Source organism: Ranitomeya variabilis, chromosome 2 (assembly GCF_051348905.1).
Source record: "Ranitomeya variabilis isolate aRanVar5 chromosome 2, aRanVar5.hap1, whole genome shotgun sequence".
In the NCBI taxonomy this organism is placed as follows: domain Eukaryota; kingdom Metazoa; phylum Chordata; class Amphibia; order Anura; family Dendrobatidae; genus Ranitomeya; species Ranitomeya variabilis.
The window spans coordinates 1063843485-1063862563 of NC_135233.1; the positions used below are offsets into that span (position 1 = coordinate 1063843485).

Below are 19079 nucleotides of genomic sequence, written 5' to 3' on the forward strand. Positions count from 1 at the left end.
TCACTTTTAGGGCCGGCGCTCAGTAAGTGTCAGGAAGCAGACGCTGGGGGACGCATGTAAGTATGTGCTGTTTGTTTTTTTTACTTTTACGCTGGTAACCAGGGTAAACATCGGGTTACTAAGCGCGGCCCTGCGCTTGGTAACCCGATGTTTACCCTGGTTACCAGTGTAAAACATCGCTGGTATCGTTGCTTTTGCTTTCAAACACAACGATACACAGCGATCGGACGACCAAATAAAGTTCTGGACTTTATTCAGCGACTAGCGACATCACAGCAGGATCCTGATCGCTGCTGCGTGTCAAACGAAATGATATCGCTAGCCAGGACGCTGCAACGTCACGGATCGCTAGCGATGTCGTTTCGTGTGAAGGTACCTATAGACCCTCAGTCACAGCCCCATGCAGACAGTGTGTGTAAATCATTATGCAAAGTAAGGAAGGATTAGTTAGTGCTAATTGTATAAGTGATGTTAGAAGAGATTAACATAACAGCAACACATCCCAAATGTAATGTGAGCTGCCACAACATCCAGCCCTCATGGGGTAATGAGGTGTAAACTCCACATGGACGCTCCATTGTATTCATACCCTACAGCTGCGGGTGATACATAAGAGGGTTTCACTACTTTCCAATTCAAAGTGTAAGGGTACCGTCACACAGTACCATTTTCATCGCTACGATGGCACGATCCGTGACGTCGCAGCGATCGTATGATTATCGCTCCAGCGTCGTAGACTGCGGTCACACTTTGCAATCACGGCGCTGGAGCGATGCCGAAGTCCCCGGGTAACCAGGGTAAACATCGGGTTACTAAGCGCAGGGCCGCGCTTAGTAACCCGATGTTTACCCTGGTTACCAGCGTAAACGTAAAAAAAACAAACAGTACATACTCACATTCCGGTGTCTGTCCCCCGGCGTTCTGCTTTTCTGCACTGTGTAAGCACCATAGCCGGAAAGCAGAGTGGTGACGTCAGACGTCACCGCTGTGCTCGCTTTCCGGCTGGCCGGCGCTCACAGTGCAGAGAAGCTGAGACGCCGGAGGACAGACACCGGAATGTAAGTATGTACTGTTTGGTTTTTTTTACGTTTACGCTGGTAACCAGGGTAAACATCGGGTTACTATGCGCGGCCCTGCGCTTAGTTACCCGATGTTTACCCTGGTTACAAGCGAACACATCGCTGGATCGGTGTCACACACAACGATCCAGCGATGTCAGCGGGTGATCAAGCAACGAAAGAAAGTTCCATACAATCTGCTACGACGTACGATTCTCAGCAGGATCCCTGATCGCTGCTGCGTGTCAGACACTGCGATATCGTAACGATATCGCTAGAACGTCACGAATCGTACCGTCGTAGCGATGAAAATGGCACTGTGTGACGGTACCCTAAGGTATTGTGTGTGAGGTGATTTTCTAGCTCATGCAGTTGCGTCTGGTGAGGTGATGTGGACATCTCTCTATTTTACCAAGTAAGGAGTCCTCCGTGGCTGCAGAGCACAGAGGAAGCCTTGGGCCCGTTCCCACATGAACAATAACACTGTGTTACAAAAGTTTTGTCCCTTGGACAATTTTGAGAGTTCCTGATAGATTTTTTTCATGCTGATTTCAGAAATGACTGCAGATTTTACCTATCACGTACGGTTTTTGAGAAATGATACGAAACATAATATTCTGCTATAATTCTAAAAACACAGATTATAAACCAAAGTCGTCTGCAAAACACTTTGAACAATTGCTTTTGCTACGGAAATCGATGCACATGTATGTAGTGTCTCGGACATCATAATAAAGACTACACCAGGCAGGGGCACACAGACAGACACCTTTAGTAGGCCGGAAAAGCCTATTGCATTTTTTAAAATGGTAATTTGGAGCAGAAGGTTGAAGCTCAGCTTTATTTAGTTGAGGGCAACACCAGGCAGGGGCACACAGACACCTTTAGTAGGCCGGAAAAGCCTATTGCATTTTTTAAAATGGTAATTTGGAGAAGGTTGAAGCTCAGCTTTATTTAGTTGAGGACAACACCAGGCAGGGGCACACAGACAGACACCTTTAGTAGGCCGGAAAAGCCTATTGCATTTTTTAAAATGGTAATTTGGAGCAGAAGGTTGAAGCTCAGCTTTATTTAGTTGAGGGCAACACCAGGCAGGGGCACACAGACAGACACCTTTAGTAGGCCGGAAAAGCCTATTGCATTTTTTAAAATGGTAATTTGGAGAAGGTTGAAGCTCAGCTTTATTTAGTTGAGGACAACACCAGGCAGGGGCACACAGACAGACACCTTTAGTAGGCCGGAAAAGCCTATTGCATTTTTTAAAATGGTAATTTGGAGCAGAAGGTTGAAGCTCAGCTTTATTTAGTTGAGGGCAACACCAGGCAGGGGCACACAGACAGACACCTTTAGTAGGCCGGAAAAGCCTATTGCATTTTTTAAAATGGTAATTTGGAGCAGAAGGTTGAAGCTCAGCTTTATTTAGTTGAGGGCAACACCAGGGAGGGGCAGAAGCCGTTAGTAGGCCCTAACCACCATTTTTTTTTTTTAAAACCACTTAATGAGAGCCGGAAGGTTGAAGCTCAGCTTTATTTAGTTGAGGACAACACCAGGCAGGGGCACACAGACAGACACCTTTAGTAGGCCGGAAAAGCCTATTGCATTTTTTAAAATGGTAATTTGGAGCAGAAGGTTGAAGCTCAGCTTTATTTAGTTGAGGGCAACACCAGGGAGGGGCAGAAGCCGTTAGTAGGCCCTAACCACCATTTTTTTTTTTTAAAACCACTTAATGAGAGCCGGAAGGTTGAAGCTCAGCTTTATTTAGTTGAGGACAACACCAGGCAGGGGCACACAGACAGACACCTTTAGTAGGCCGGAAAAGCCTATTGCATTTTTTAAAATGGTAATTTGGAGCAGAAGGTTGAAGCTCAGCTTTATTTAGTTGAGGGCAACACCAGGGAGGGGCAGAAGCCGTTAGTAGGCCCTAACCAAAGTTGAAGGCCAAATGCAGTTTAATTTCTGATACTATAGGCCGAAAGCCAGAAGGTGGAAGCTCCATTTTAGACAGTGGAGGACAATTTGAATTAGGGACTGCAGACAGACTTAGTAGGCTGTCCCCTGTGGACCATGCATCCACCACATTAACCCATTGCGCCGTAATGGACACGTAATCTTCAGTGGCCATGCCTACAGGTCCATGCGTCTGTTGTCAGGTGCACCTTTGTACTCACAGATTGCCAGAGTGCATGGACAATGCGGTCTTCTACATGCTGGTGGAGGGTTGGGATGGCTTTTCTCGCAAAAGAAGTGTCGACTGGTTAGCTTGTAGCGTGGTACAGCGTAGTCCATCATGGCCTTATTAATAGTAAATAAAATGTATAACTAGGCTCTATGAACTTTTAAATAGGTTCCAGGGGTACACGGGCAGCATTGGTGTGGTCAGTGGAGGAGTATTGCAAGTAGGGGCTGCAGACAGTCTATCAAAGGCCTAAAATACCAAACAGTAGGCAGTCATGGCAGTTTTACATCGGTTACATGGATACACAGGCAGGCACTCCAGGCAGCATTGTGGTCAGTGGAGGAGTATTGCAAGTAGGGGCCGCAGACAGGCTATCAAAGGCCTAAAATAACAAACAGTAGGCAGTCATGGCAGTTTTACATCGGTTACATGGATACACAGGCAGGCACTCCAGGCAGCATTGTGGTCAGTGGAGGAGTATTGCAAGTAGGGGCCGCAGACAGGCTATCAAAGGCCTAAAATAACAAACAGTAGGCAGTCATGGCAGTTTTACATCGGTTACATGGATACACAGGCAGGCACTCCAGGCAGCATTGTGGTCAGTGGAGGAGTATTGCAAGTAGGGGCCGCAGACAGGCTATCAAAGGCCTAAAATAACAAACAGTAGGCAGTCATGGCAGTTTTACATCGGTTACATGGATACACAGGCAGCTAGGTGGTGAGTGGAGGAGTATTTAAATTAAGGACCGCAGACAGGCTATCAAAGGCCTAACATAACAAACAATAGGCTCATGGCAGTTTTACAGCGGTTACATGGATAGACGGGCAGGCAGCTTGGTGGTGAGTGGAGGAGTATTTAAAGTAGGGACCGCAGACAGGCTTCAAAGGCCTAACATAACAAACAATAGGCTCATGGCAGTTTTACAGCGGTTACATGGATACACGGGCAGGCAGCTTGGTGGTGAGTGGAGGAGTATTTAAAGTAGGGACCGCAGACAGGCTTCAAAGGCCTAACATAAGAAAATGGGCTGGCTGTAGGCACTTTATAATTGGTTCCAGGGGTACACGGGCAGCAGTGGTCTGGCCAGTGGAGGACTAGTGGAAGGAGGGACCACAGACAGGCTTCAAAGGCCTAACATAAAAAAATGGGCTGGCTGTAGGCACTTTATAATTGGTTCCAGGGGTACACGGGCAGCAGTGGTCTGGCCAGTGGAGGACTAGTGGAAGGAGGGACCGCAGACAGGCTTCAAAGGCCTAACATAAAAAAATGGGCTGGCTGTAGGCACTTTATAATTGGTTCCAGTGGTACACGGGCAGCAGTGGTCTGGTCAGTGGAGGACTAGTGGAAGGAGGGACCGCAGACAGGCTTCAAAGGCCTAACATAAAAAAATGGGCTGGCTGTAGGCACTTTATAATTGGTTCCAGGGGTACACGGGCAGCAGTGGTCTGGCCAGTGGAGGACTAGTGGAAGGAGGGACCGCAGACAGGCTTCAAAGGCCTAACATAAAAAAATGGGCTGGCTGTAGGCACTTTATAATTGGTTCCAGTGGTACACGGGCAGCAGTGGTCTGGTCAGTGGAGGACTAGTGGAAGGAGGGACCGCAGACAGGCTTCAAAGGCCTAACATAAAAAAATGGGCTGGCTGTAGGCACTTTATAATTGGTTCCAGGGGTACACGGGCAGCAGTGGTCTGGCCAGTGGAGGACTAGTGGAAGGAGGGACCGCAGACAGGCTTCAAAGGCCTAACATAAAAAAATGGGCTGGCTGTAGGCACTTTATAATTGGTTCCAGGGGTACATGGGCAGCAGTGGTCTGGCCAGTGGAGGACTAGTGGAAGGAGGGACCGCAGACAGGCTTCAAAGGCCTAACATAAAAAAATGGGCTGGCTGTAGGCACTTTATAATTGGTTCCAGGGGTACACGGGCAGCAGTGGTCTGGCCAGTGGAGGACTAGTGGAAGGAGGGACCGCAGACAGGCTTCAAAGGCCTAACATAAAAAAATGGGCTGGCTGTAGGCACTTTATAATTGGTTCCAGGGGTACACGGGCAGCAGTGGTCTGGTCAGTGGAGGACTAGTGGAAGGAGGGACCGCAGACAGGCTTCAAAGGCCTAACATAAAAAAATGGGCTGGCTGTAGGCACTTTATAATTGGTTCCAGGGGTACACGGGCAGCAGTGGTCTGGCCAGTGGAGGACTAGTGGAAGGAGGGACCGCAGACAGGCTTCAAAGGCCTAACATAAAAAAATGGGCTGGCTGTAGGCACTTTATAATTGGTTCCAGGGGTACACTGGCAGCAGTGGTCTGGCCAGTGGAGGACTAGTGGAAGGAGGGACCGCAGACAGGCTTCAAAGGCCTAACATAAAAAAATGGGCTGGCTGTAGGCACTTTATAATTGGTTCCAGGGGTACACGGGCAGCAGTGGTCTGGTCAGTGGAGGACTAGTGGAAGGAGGGACCGCAGACAGGCTTCAAAGGCCTAAAATAAAAAAATGGGCTGGCTGTAGGCACTTTATAATTGGTTCCAGGGGTACACGGGCAGCAGTGGTCTGGCCAGTGGAGGACTAGTGGAAGGAGGGACCGCAGACAGGCTTCAAAGGCCTAACATAAAAAAATGGGCTGGCTGTAGGCACTTTATAATTGGTTCCAGGGGTACACGGGCAGCAGTGGTCTGGCCAGTGGAGGACTAGTGGAAGGAGGGACCGCAGACAGGCTTCAAAGGCCTAACATAAAAAAATGGGCTGGCTGTAGGCACTTTATAATTGGTTCCAGGGGTACACGGGCAGCAGTGGTCTGGCCAGTGGAGGACTAGTGGAAGGAGGGACCGCAGACAGGCTTCAAAGGCCTAACATAAAAAAATGGGCTGGCTGTAGGCACTTTATAATTGGTTCCAGGGGTACACGGGCAGCAGTGGTCTGGCCAGTGGAGGACTAGTGGAAGGAGGGACCGCAGACAGGCTTCAAAGGCCTAACATAAAAAAATGGGCTGGCTGTAGGCACTTTATAATTGGTTCCAGGGGTACACGGGCAGCAGTAGTCTGGTCAGTGGAGGACTAGTGGAAGGAGGGACCGCAGACAGGCTTCAAAGGCCTAACATAAAAAAATGGGCTGGCTGTAGGCACTTTATAATTGGTTCCAGGGGTACACGGGCAGCAGTGGTCTGGCCAGTGGAGGACTAGTGGAAGGAGGGACCGCAGACAGGCTTCAAAGGCCTAACATAAAAAAATGGGCTGGCTGTAGGCACTTTATAATTGGTTCCAGGGGTACACGGGCAGCAGTGGTCTGGCCAGTGGAGGACTAGTGGAAGGAGGGACCGCAGACAGGCTTCAAAGGCCTAAAATAACAAACAATAGGCTCATGGCAGTTTTACAGCGGTTACATGGATACACGGGCAGCTTGGTGGTGAGTGGAGGAGTAGTGCAAGGAGTGTCTGTCCCAGTACTCCCAAAATATAAATAGATGTTAATGTCTCGCAAAACAACCAAAACAAAAAAAAAGGTGGCATACTTAGGTACAGGGGTGGGCTCATCTGCTGAGTTTCTGACATAGTAATTTGGCAGTAACTATTTAATGGTGCCAATATAGGACACAGACACAGACTACTTTAAGTTGCATCATAGATGTCTACAAATTTGTATTGTCAGTGCCAGACATTGAATGATGTCAGCGAATAGACTAAAGATTGGTGGAGCTGTGCGACATAATTTTGCATGTGGTAGAGCACATTTTGAGCTGGGGTACGGGGGGAACTCTCTAGAGGCCGGCGGGACCGCCCCAGGGCCCCTCATGTTACAACGGTGTGTCTGACGTTGGGTGCGCACCACCACCGCCAGAGACACTACATTGTACTATGAGGGACCCAGTAGCAATGCCGTCAACCAAAAGCGAGCACACCCACCTCTTCAGACAAACAGCAGTCTCACGGGTGCTTGCGCCAAGTCGCGATACCACGGCCCCGTGTGGGGAGTTTGGCCATTTAGGGAGGTGTAAACATGTCGTATGCTGTACAATCAGCTGCAGCAAATTAGACATTAGAAAAGTAATTCACAGGCAAGAGCCTTTCATAGGAAAGCTAGGTGTCGGCCGGGCAAGGTGGGGCAAAAGATTTCGAAATCCAGTTGTGGTTCATTTTAATGAATGTTAGATCGTCAACATTTTGGGTAGCCAGACGAGTCCTTTTTTTGGTTAATATTGAACCTGCAGCACTGAATACTCTTTCTGATAGGACACTTGCTGCCGGGCAAGCAAGCTCCTGCAATGCATATTCTGCCAATTCTGGCCAGGTGTCTAATTTGGAGGCCCAGTAATCAAATGGGAATGACGGTTGAGGGAGAACATCGATAAGGGATGAAAAATAGTTAGTAACCATACTGGACAAATGTTGTCTCCTGTCACTTTCAATTGATGCAGCAGTACCTGTCCTGTCTGCGGTCATAGCAAAGTCACTCCACAACCTGGTCAGAAAACCCCTCTGTCCAACGCCACTTCTGATGTGTGCACCCCTAACACTCCTAGTCTGCTGCCCCCTGGAGCTCGTGTGAGAACGATCACGTGCGCTGTGTGCTGGGAATGCCTGAAGCAAACGGTCAACAAGAGTTGATTGTTTGGTTGCTAATATTAGTTCCAAGTTCTCATGTGGCATAATATTTTGCAATTTGCCTTTATAGCGTGGATCAAGGAGGCAGGCCAACCAGTAATCGTCATCGTTCATCATTTTCGTAATGCGTGTGTCCCTTTTTAGGATACGTAAGGCATAATCCGCCATGTGGGCCAAAGTTCCAGTTGTCAAATCTCCGGTTGTGATTGGTTGAGGGGCAGTTGCAGGCAAATCTACGTCACTTGTGTCCCTCAAAAAACCAGAACCCGGCCGTGACACGCAACCAATTTCCTGTGCCCCCGGGAAAGGTTCGGCATTAAAAATATACTCATCCCCATCATCCTCCTCGTCCTCCACCTCCTCTTCGCCCGCTACCTCGTCCTGTACACTGCCCTGACCAGACAATGGCTGACTGTCATCAAGGCTTTCCTCTTCCTCTGGTGCAGACGCCTGCTCCTTTATGTGCATCAAACTTTGCATCAGCAGACGCATTAGGGGGATGCTCATGCTTATTACGGCGTTGTCTGCACTAACCAGCCGTGTGCATTCCTCAAAACACTGAAGGACTTGACACATGTCTTGTATCTTAGACCACTGCACACCTGACAACTCCATGTCTGCCATCCTACTGCCTGCCCGTGTATCCTCCCACAAATAAATAACAGCACGCCTCTGTTCGCACAGTCTCTGAAGCATGTGCAGTGTTGAGTTCCACCTTGTTGCAACGTCTATGATTAGGCGATGCTGGGGAAGGTTCAAAGACCGCTGATAGGTCTGCATACGGCTGGCGTGTACAGGCGAACGTCGGATATGTGAGCAAAGTGCACGCACTTTGAGGAGCAGGTCGGAGAACCCAGGATAAGTTTTCAATAAGCACTGCACCACCAGGTTTAAGGTGTGAGCCAGGCAAGGAATGTGTTTCAGTTGGGAAAGGGAGATGGCAGCCATGAAATTCCTTCCGTTATCACTCACTACCTTGCCTGCCTCAAGATCTACTGTGCCCAGCCACGACTGCGTTTCTTGTTGCAAGAACTCGGACAGAACTTCCGCGGTGTGTCTGTTGTCGCCCAAGCACTTCATAGCCAATACAGCCTGCTGACGCTTGGCAGTAGCTGGCCCATAATGGGACAACTGGTGTGCAACAGTGTCATCTGCCGATGGAGTGGTTGGCAGACTGCGTTCTGTGGAAGAGCTGTAGCTTCTGCAGGAGGAGGAGGAGGAGGAGGGGGTGCGAACGCCTACAGCCAACTGTTTCCTAGACCGTGGGCTAGGCACAACTGTCCCTAAATTGATGTCGCCTGTGGACCCTGCATCCACCACATTCACCCAGTGTGCCGTGATGGACACATAACGTCCCTGGCCATGCCTACTGGTCCATGCATCTGTAGTCAGGTGCACCTTTGTACTCACAGATTGCCTGAGTGCATGGACGATGCGCTGTTTAACATGCTGGTGCAGGGCTGGGATGGCTTTTCTGGAAAAAAAGTGTCGACTGGGTAGCTCGTATCGTGGTTCAGCGTACTCCATCAGGGCTTTGAAAGCTTCGCTTTCAACTAACCGGTAGGGCATCATCTCTAACGAGATTAGTCTAGCTATGTGGGCGTTAAAACACTGTGTACGCGGATGCGAGGATAAGTACTTCCTTTTTCTAACCAGAGTCTCATGTAGGGTGAGCTGGACTGGAGAGCTGGAGATCGTGGAACTTTCGGGTGTGCCGGTGTACATGGCAGACTGAGAGACGGTTGGAGACGGTATTGTTTCCGCCGGTGCCCTAGATGCAATATTTCCTCCTACAAAACTGGTGATTCCCTGACCCTGACTGCTTTTGGCTGGCAAAGAAACCTGCACAGATACTGCCGGTGGTGCGGAAAATGGTGGCCTTACAGTGACGGAAGGGATGTTGCGTTGCTGACTAGCTTCATTGGCCGAGGGTGCTACAACCTTGAGGGACGTTTGGTAGTTAGTCCAGGCTTGAAAATGCATGGTGGTTAAGTGTCTATGCATGCAACTAGTATTTAGACTTTTCAGATTCTGACCTCTGCTTAAGCTAGTTGAACATTTTTGACAGATGACTTTGCGCTGATCAGTTGGATGTTGTTTAAAAAAATGCCAGACTGCACTCTTCCTAGACTCGGATCCCTTTTCAGGGATTGCAGACTGAGCTTTAACCGGATGGCAACGCTGTGCTCCAACAGGTTTTGGCTTTGACACGCGTTTTGGGCCAGATACGGGCCCGGCAGATGGAACCTGTTGCGATGTTGATGCCTGCTGCGGCCCCTCCTCCACCTCCGCTTCTGAACTACTGCCGCCTGCACCCTGTTCCCCCAATGGCTGCCAATCGGGGTCAATAACTGGGTCATCTATTACCTCCTCTTCAAGCTCGTGTGCAACTTCGTCTGTGTCACTGTGTCGGTCGGTGGTATAGCGTTCGTGGCGGGGCAACATAGTCTCATCAGGGTCTGATTGTGGATCTGTACCCTGAGAGGGCAATGTGGTGGTCTGAGTCAAAGGAGCAGCATAGTACTCTGGCTGTGGCTGTGCATCAGTGCACTCCATGTCAGAATATACTTGTAATGGGCATGGCCTGTTAAATGTTTCACTTTCTAAGCCAGGGACGGTATGTGTAAAGAGCTCCATGGAGTGACCCGTTGTGTCGCCTGCTGCATCCTTCTCTCTTGTTGTAGTTTTTGCTGAGGAGGACAAGGAAGCGACTTGTCCCTGACCGTGAACATCCACAAGCGACGCGCTGCTTTTACATTTACCAGTTTCGGAAGAGGAGGCAAAAGAGCTAGAGGCTGAGTCTGCAATGTAAGCCAAAACTTGCTGTTGCTGCTCCGCCTTTAAAAGCGGTTTTCCTACTCCCAGAAAAGAGAGCGTTCGAGGCCTTGTGTAGCCTGACGACGAAACTGGCTCCACAGCTCCAGACTTAGGTGGAATATTTTTATCCCCACGACCACCTGATGCTCCACTACCACTACCATCATTACCAGCTGACAATGAACGCCCACGACGACCTCTTGCACCAGACTTCCTCATTGTTTTAAAATCTTAACCAAAGTAACTTTATTTGTTGCTGTCAAACAACTTACACGGTGAGCTATAACTTCAGTATGATTTCAATATCCCTTAACAGGTTGGTGAGACCACAAGGAAAATCAGGCACAATGTTACACACTCTGTTTTCTGTGGCACAAAATCACAGAGATGACACACACGCAGGACTGTCACTCAAGCACTAATGTCAATATTAATCTCCCACCTAATTTATTTATTTTTTTTTCTCAGGGAGACTTTAGAAACCAAATAATATTAAAAAAAAAAAAAAAAAAGGCTTTCTATGGCCCACAATTAGAGAGAGAGAGGTGGCACACCCAGGAGTCAAGACTGGCGCACAAGCTGAAAGGGCAATATTACTCTCCCACTGTTTTTTTAAGTTTTTTTTTTATTTCAGGGAGACTTTAGAAACCAAATAATATTAAAAAAACCAAAAAAAAAAATAGCCTTTCTATGGCCCACTGAATGAGAGAGAGAGAGGTGGCACACCCAGGATTCAAGACTGGCACACAAGCTGAAAGGGCAATATTACTCTCCCACTGTTTTTTTATGTATTTTTTGTTTTTTAAGGGAGACTTTAGAAACCCAATAATATTTAAAAAAAAAAATAAATAGGCTTTCTATGGCCCACTGAATGAGAGGGAGAGAGGTGGCACACCCAGGAGTCAAGACTGGCACACAAGCTGAAAGGGCAATATTACTCTCCCACTGTTTTTTTAGGTATTTTTTTTTTTTTCAGGGAGACTTTAGAAACCAAATAATATTAAAAAAAAAAATAAAATAAATAGGCTTTCTATAGCCCACTGAATGAAAGATAGCACACATAGCAGTGGCACACAAGCCCTGACTGAGGCCAATATTTTTCTCCCACTGATTGATGTAGTGTTTTTGTGTTGAGGTAGAATTTAGAACACAAATCACGGAAAAAATAAATAGGCTTTCTATGGCCCACTCAGTGAGAGATGGCACACACAGGGATGGCACTGTAGCAGAAATGCCAATCTTAATCTCCCACAAAAAAAACAAAAAAAAAACAGGGACTGTCCTACAATTACTATCTCCCTGCAGTAATGTAAGCCAGGTATGGCAGGCAGCAATAGGAGTGGACTGATGCACAAATTAAATAAAAAGTGTGGACAAACAAAAAAGATAGCTGTGCAGAAAGGAAGGAACAAGAGGATATGTGCTTTGAAAAAAGCAGTTGGTTTCCACAGTGGCGTACACACAGCAATACAGCTATCACGGAGCCTTCTAGGGCAGCCCAATGAGCTACAGCGCTGAGGGGGAAAAAAAAAAAAAATAGCTTCCACTGTTCCTGCACACCGAAGGTGGTGTTGGACAGTGGAAATCGCTGCAGCACAAGCGGTTTGGTGGTTAGTGGACCCTGCCTAACGCTCTCCCTGCTTCTGACGAAGCGGCAGCAACCTGTCCCTAAGCTCAGATCAGCAGCAGTAAGATGGCGGTCGGCGGGAACGCCCCTTTATAGCCCCTGTGACGCCGCAGACAGCAAGCCAATCACTGCAATGCCCTTCTCTAAGATGGTGGGGACCAGGATCTATGTCATCACGCTGCCCACACTCTGCGTTCACCTTCATTGGCTGAGAAATGGCGCTTTTCGCGTCATTGAAACGCGACCTTGGCGCGAAAGTCGCGTACCGCATGGCCGACAAGCACAGGGGTCGGATCGGGTTTCATGAGACGCCGACTTAGCCAAAAGTCGGCGACTTTTGAAAATGATCGACCCGTTTCGCTCAACCCTAGCGGCGACCAATAAAACATAATTCCGGAGTCTGGGAGGTGGAGCCGCATATTCATCACTGTAATGAGCGGCAGCACATGACCACTCATACAGGACAAGCTGCGGCGCTGAGAGGAAGCATCGAGGGAGCTGGGTGAGAATTTTAATGCCAGCGGGCAGGCGCACACGGGGTGGGAGGGGGGAGGTTGCCGGGAACTTTATTTTAACCACAAAAAAAATAAAAAAAACAATGATTTTCCATTCCTTCTCTCCAGCGAATGCTGCTGGGAAGAAGGAATGAATTCTGGCTTCAGCACCCAAAGCAGGGGACAGCGCTTACTGTAGCGCTGTCTCCTGCACAGTCCGTGTGGTACTCAGTCGGCACACGGACAGCATCCGTGTCGGTACGTGTTTACATGGACCCATTGACTTTAATGGGTCCGTGTGATACGTGCGCTCCCACGAACACTGACATGTCTCTGTGTTTTTCAAACGGACACACGGTCCGTGAAACCACGCTGACATGTGCAGAGACACATTTATTTTAATGTGTCTACGTGAGTCAGTGTCTCCGGTACGTGAGAACTGTCACCACAAGTACCGGAGCCACTGACATGTGAAACAGGCCTGACAGGGTTTTGATGATGTGGACTCTTAATTTTTGCCAGAGCTTTATAAGAGTGTTATCCACCCCAAATGCTGCCTCACAAATGTAGTTTCCCACATCCTACTTTATATATAATAAATGGATTAATAAAAAAAAATATATAAGGTTAAAAAATTGAAGATAAAATTGTCGCTTAAACAGTAAATTAAGAAGGAAAAACAAGAATAATCAAATTATTTATTCTAAAAATTGATTAAAATGAAACCGGATTAGATGAGCGAGTATACCTGTTGCTCAGATTTTCCTGAGCACACTTGGGTGGTCTCGGAATAGTTGTGAGTTTTCATCACCGCAGCTGTGTGATTTGCGGCTACTAGACAGCTTGATTACATGTGGGGGATTCCCTAGCAAACAGGCAACCACCACATGTACTCAGGCTGGCTAGCAGCTGTAAATCATGCAGCTGCATTAAAAAAACCTAAATCTCTGAGCAGTCACACATACTCAGTGACCACCCGAGCGTGCTCGGAAAACCCGAGCAACGAGTATACTTGCTCATAGCTAAACAGGATCCTTTAAAAAAAGGGTCCTTTAATATTTTTTTCTTCCATTTGCAGCAGATGCGTGAAAAAATACAGATATGTTTCAAATGGATGAATACTGGACAAGTAAACCCACCCTAAAATGTAGGTTGTGAAGTGATAAGGGAAATAGCCTTTAAAGTTTACTGATGATTTTTATTCTTCGTAATTTAATGGAAACCCAAGTCGTAATCCATAGCCATCTTGCATTCTACAATATTTGTATAAATTTGCGAACAGACTTCAGTAGGATGAGTTTTCTGTGAAATATTTTAAATTCTATGATAATCACCCATTATATTAAAAATTACAAGTGTATCATGCAATACTCACACTTTGCAAAGCTTCTTTTGCTTCTCATAATTGTGGTCCCCTCCGGAGTTTCGGCCACAAGCATCAGGTTAGAATGATCGCCCTGTGATGTCCTTCCATGAAGCCTTTTGAACTATCCACTTTGGATCTAAGAGTCAGTGTGATGCTTTCAGCATGGATCAATATGATTGTCTTGGAGCAGGTTTACAATCCAATGTGCTGTTTTCTTGGTTCTGTTTCATCATAAACTGAAGCTATTGGCTGTCCTCCACAACTTATATTACCAAATCTTCCTCCTGAACCTCCAAGTTGGTGCCATACTCCAAGATGTTTATTTTCCAGGGAAAATTGAGGTAATCGAAGACAGAATTGGATGAAGAGAAGATGGACATTGTCCAAGGAGATTGCCAAACATTGTTATGGCTTCTCTTGTAAACCTCTCCCAATGAGCAGGTGGAGGAGCCCGGTCTGGACTTTTCTTCCAGTTGATGTACACTTGGTACATTGTGTCCGTCTCAATTGCTTCCAGCCAGGGGAAATATCCAGTTGAAATAACAAAAAGAACCCCAAAAGCCCAAGTATCTATAGCAGGGCTCAAGATTAAATATTCTCCTTCTTTCAATTCACACAACTCTGGAGCCATGTACGGAATAATATGTGACATGGACGACACATAGGTTCCCACTGGTTGGGTCAAGCCAAAGTCACTCAGCTTGATTTGATAACAGTCCTTGTCCATCAGCAACACATTGTCCGGCTTCAGGTCCCTGTGCACCAACCCTCTAGCATGCAAATAGTCAAGAGCCCAAGATATCTGCAATGCGCACCTCTTGACTGCCTCCTCGGGAATTCCAACCTGCAGAAAACAAATCAGTATGACATTTGCTTATGTAGTCCCTTAGCTGTTGTTCAGACAGTGGATGCTGCAGTAGGTAAAACTGATGCTGTGATGGTCATGTTGCATCAAAAAGTGTATTCTAATAAATGCCTATTCCACCGTTTGAAAGGCTTATTGTATTCCCAAAGACCCCCACACACATTAGTTAGCTAACTGGCTATTATTTATGGGGGTATATAGAAAGTATGGATGTATTGTAAGAGAACATCTGGAGTTGGTCTTTCTTACCTCACTTTGGATAATATCATCCAAGGTTCCCGCCATTGCCAACTCCTGAGTCAGCACATAGTGGTCCATCGTGCCAATAAAGATGGGATATTTGTCAATAATGTTCGGGTGGTCAGAGAGGGTGATTGACAATGACAGCTCCATCAGAAAAGTTTGCAGTTGAGTTCTGTCCTTCCTCACCAATTTCATGGCCAGTGGTTGTCCTAGAAAAATAATACACAAATAAAGAAAAAAATTTATAACACGAGTTCAATCCCAAGTTTACTACTATAAAAATAATGCCACATGTGTTTGACGTCTACTTATCCCCTTTTTATTTCAAATTTACATACAAATTTGATAAAACAAAACAATTACTTTAGAAGAAAGTCCGGGAGTCACAGACTAAAGGTACCGTCACACTCAGCGACGCTGCGGCAATATAGACAACGAGCCGACCTAAACTAGATCGCTGGAGCGTCGCTGTTTAGGTCGCTGTAGAGATGTCAAACACAGCAACTCCAGAACGATGCAGGAGCGATCCAGTGACGTAACGGCGACTCACTTCTCATTCTCGCTGGTTGTTAGCTCCATGTCAAACAGCCGGAGTGTACCGACTGGCTAGAAGGAGACGCTGTGAAGCCACCTATGCTCGTTGCTGGCGTCGTTGCTTTTGATGTTAAACGTGACGATACATGCCGACCTGGCGACGAAATAAAGTTCTGGACTTCTAGCTCTGACCAGCGATGGCACAGCGGGATCCAGATCGCTGCTGCGTGTCAAACACAACGAGATCGCTATCCAGGACGCTGCAACATCACGGATTGTTGTCGTTCTCTTTGCAAAGTTGCTGAGTGTGACGGTACCTAAAGGCTGCCATGAACATTAGAACAAAGTTGACCGAACCAGCCAATTTTGGCAGATCAGGCTGAATATCTGATGTGCTTCGGGTCCTTCCAACTCTCAGACAGATATCAGGGAACAGAAAGATAGAAACTGAATACAGTTTTGTTTTTTTTTTTTAACCTAAATGTCACTATCTTGATGAATACACACAAGATCTATCAATTTGCTGGCAGTCACCTCTCCAAACTCACCAGTACATAGACACGTTAGGCTCAGCTGTGGGAATAAGATTGAGCAGTTGGAGTTAGATCTCATGATATTTTTTTTCCTCCTTGGAGATATTTTTGGCAGCCCCTGTCTAACATTAAACTCTCAAAAGCATTTTTGGGTTCTCTATGAAAGGGCCACTGTCTGATTCATCTTTCAGCCATCTATCTCCAGTGAGAAAAAAAGGACAGAGACTGAACTCCAACTTCTTAATCCTTTTGTCTCTCAATGTCTTCTGTCATTTACACAATGGATGGTGCAGCCTATTGACATTTAGATGACATGAGAGTAAAGTTGGCCATACACATGGATATCTGTCTCCAGGCCATTGGCAGATCCAGCTGAATGTGATGAAAACTGATGACAATCAGATACTGATACACAGAAGAAATAAAGCCCCACATACTGGCAGTTATGAAGGTAACATTTGGCCAACACCTATTTCTCCTGACCTCCCTATTGTCATATGATCCCCATTTAAACCAACTAGACACATTCGATATTGATTAAAATTTGTCAAATTTGGCAGGTTTGGATGATTTTGCTCCTATGTGTATGGGGATTTTTCCAGCTGATGTTACTAAAATCATGCGGACCTACATATAAATATCTCATCTCCATTGTCAATTAGAGATTATTAAATTACTATACATGTATATAAATTACCACTTATGCCATTAATGTTCATAAATGACCATCTTTGTTTTTGCCTTGTTCACTTACCTGTAAGTTTGGTCTGTGCCAGTAGAACTTTTCCATATGACCCTTGGCCCAGCTCCTTGATGACATTGTAGCATTCAGAAATCTCCAGAAGTTCCAAGATTTGGAAGGCGGCCATTGCTGCTTGAAAGTTGGTGATTCTTTGTGCTTTCCAATAGAAGCTCAGTACGACTCTACAGGAAAATATAAGGAATACAATTAATACAACATCATGTGGTGATCACAATCCTCAGTTCTTTGGTCAGCTATAATAATTTAGAAACCAATCATGAACAGAAAGATGTGCCAGTCAGGGAAAGGATGGTTGACAACGCTGGTAAAAAAAAATATCTTAATTAGCATATTGGTTGTCAGCAACTTTTCCATAAAGCCATTATAATTACAGAAAAGGTCAAAATTAGAATAAAGCGAAATAGTTCTATGATAATACAGAAGTGTTTGTATCTAGAGACTACTTTATATATTTTTGAGGATTAGGAAAAGCAAGAAAAATAGAATATGTAACCAATGTAATGTTACTACAAATAGGAACAATTGTTGTATGGTTATTTGGAAAGAAGACCCCCAAACTCATAATAAATAACACCAATGGATATACTATTGAAGAGTGATCTTACCTGGGTCGAGTTTTTGGTGAAGTTTATAAGTTGGTTTCTGCTACAAAAAGTTGAATGATGTCGGTTTCTTATGGTTCAGTCAGAGAGGTCCTATCTCCACAGAGAAGTTCTCAGGAATAAGTCCACAAGACTCATGAACTTCTGGCTTTTATAGGTAGGCAGCTACCTGGCATTGATGTCCATCCTCCTCATTGGCCAATCGGATGTCAAAACCCTCCATTGAATTACAGATGAATGTGTCACCTAGAACATGGACATTCAGGAGACTCAACTGTCATTGAATTAGCTGTGAATAGACACACTGAAAAGTTGGTTGTGCCACAGTGGTGTCAGGGTGGTGCCTACCTTAGTATTGTTTGTTTCTATTAAATTGTTAATATTTTCAGTACTGAATTTATTCTGCCCCCTAAAGTCACATCTCTCCTTCCCGACCTGCTGCTTTCTATGAAAGAGAAACTGGACCCACGTTTCTATATGAATATACATTTGTCATGTCAGAGGGGTTTCTGTTTTTCCCTTGGGCAAAAAATATCCAAGCTTACCCCACCCATTAAATAGTAAAAATGGACAATACCTGGACAAAAAACATGGACGCCATCCGAGCACTGTTTAATTTTATGGACCTTTTGTCTTACAAAACGCATCAAAAATTGAGATATCACAACCTTTTTTTGTCCTGTTCCAGAGTAAAAAAGGACACATGGACAGCCCCATAGTCTGTAATGGGCACTATCAATGAAAAACAGACTTGTGATTGTTGCCGCAATTTTTTTTGTATTAAAAATGATTGTTTATTTAAACAATTATTTTTAATACAAAATTTTTTTTTTAACTGTAATATATTTTTTTATTTATTTTGCATTATTTTCAGGGAGAAAGGAGCTGTGCGGGCAGCGGAGTGGTGAGGTAAGTATCCGGGGGTGGGGTATCTAACCCTATCCTGTGTGATACTTACTCTGAACTGTGCATCTAATCCTTTTCTGTAATTAAGGAAAGAGCACACACAGGGCGATAAAAGTGATAATTTGGATGACAATATGCGGTAGGTGCACTCACCTTTTAACCCCTTCATGACCCAGCCTATTTTGACCTTAATGACCTGGCCGTTTTTTGCAATTCTGACCAGTGTCACTTTGAGGTAATAACTCAGGAATGCTTCGATGGATCCTAGCGTTTCTGAGACTGTTTTTTCGTGACATATTGGGCTTCATGTTAGTGGTAAACTTAGGTCACTAATTTCTGAGTTTATTTGTGAAAAAAATGGAAATTTGGCGAAAATTTTGAATTTTTATTCTGTTAAACCAGAGAGTTATGTGACACAAAATAGTAAATAAATAACATTTCCCACATGTCTACTTTACATCAGCACAATTTTGGAAACAAATTTTTTTTTTGCTAGGAAGTTAC

At 45.7% G+C, this 19079-nt stretch overlaps 1 pseudogene across 1 annotated transcript in view; it reads right to left on the reverse strand.

The window, feature by feature from the left end:
- LOC143804045 (serine/threonine-protein kinase SBK1-like) overlaps positions 1-18641 on the reverse strand; it is a 44576-nt pseudogene extending 25935 nt beyond the window's left edge. The window contains exons 1-4 of the transcript XR_013220968.1: positions 18628-18641; positions 17059-17228; positions 15244-15446; positions 14139-14973 (exon numbers count right to left, since the gene is read on the reverse strand). The product of XR_013220968.1 is annotated as a serine/threonine-protein kinase SBK1-like (transcript). The remainder of the gene's footprint in view (positions 1-14138; positions 14974-15243; positions 15447-17058; positions 17229-18627) is intronic.
- Positions 18642-19079: the final 438 nt, after the last annotated feature.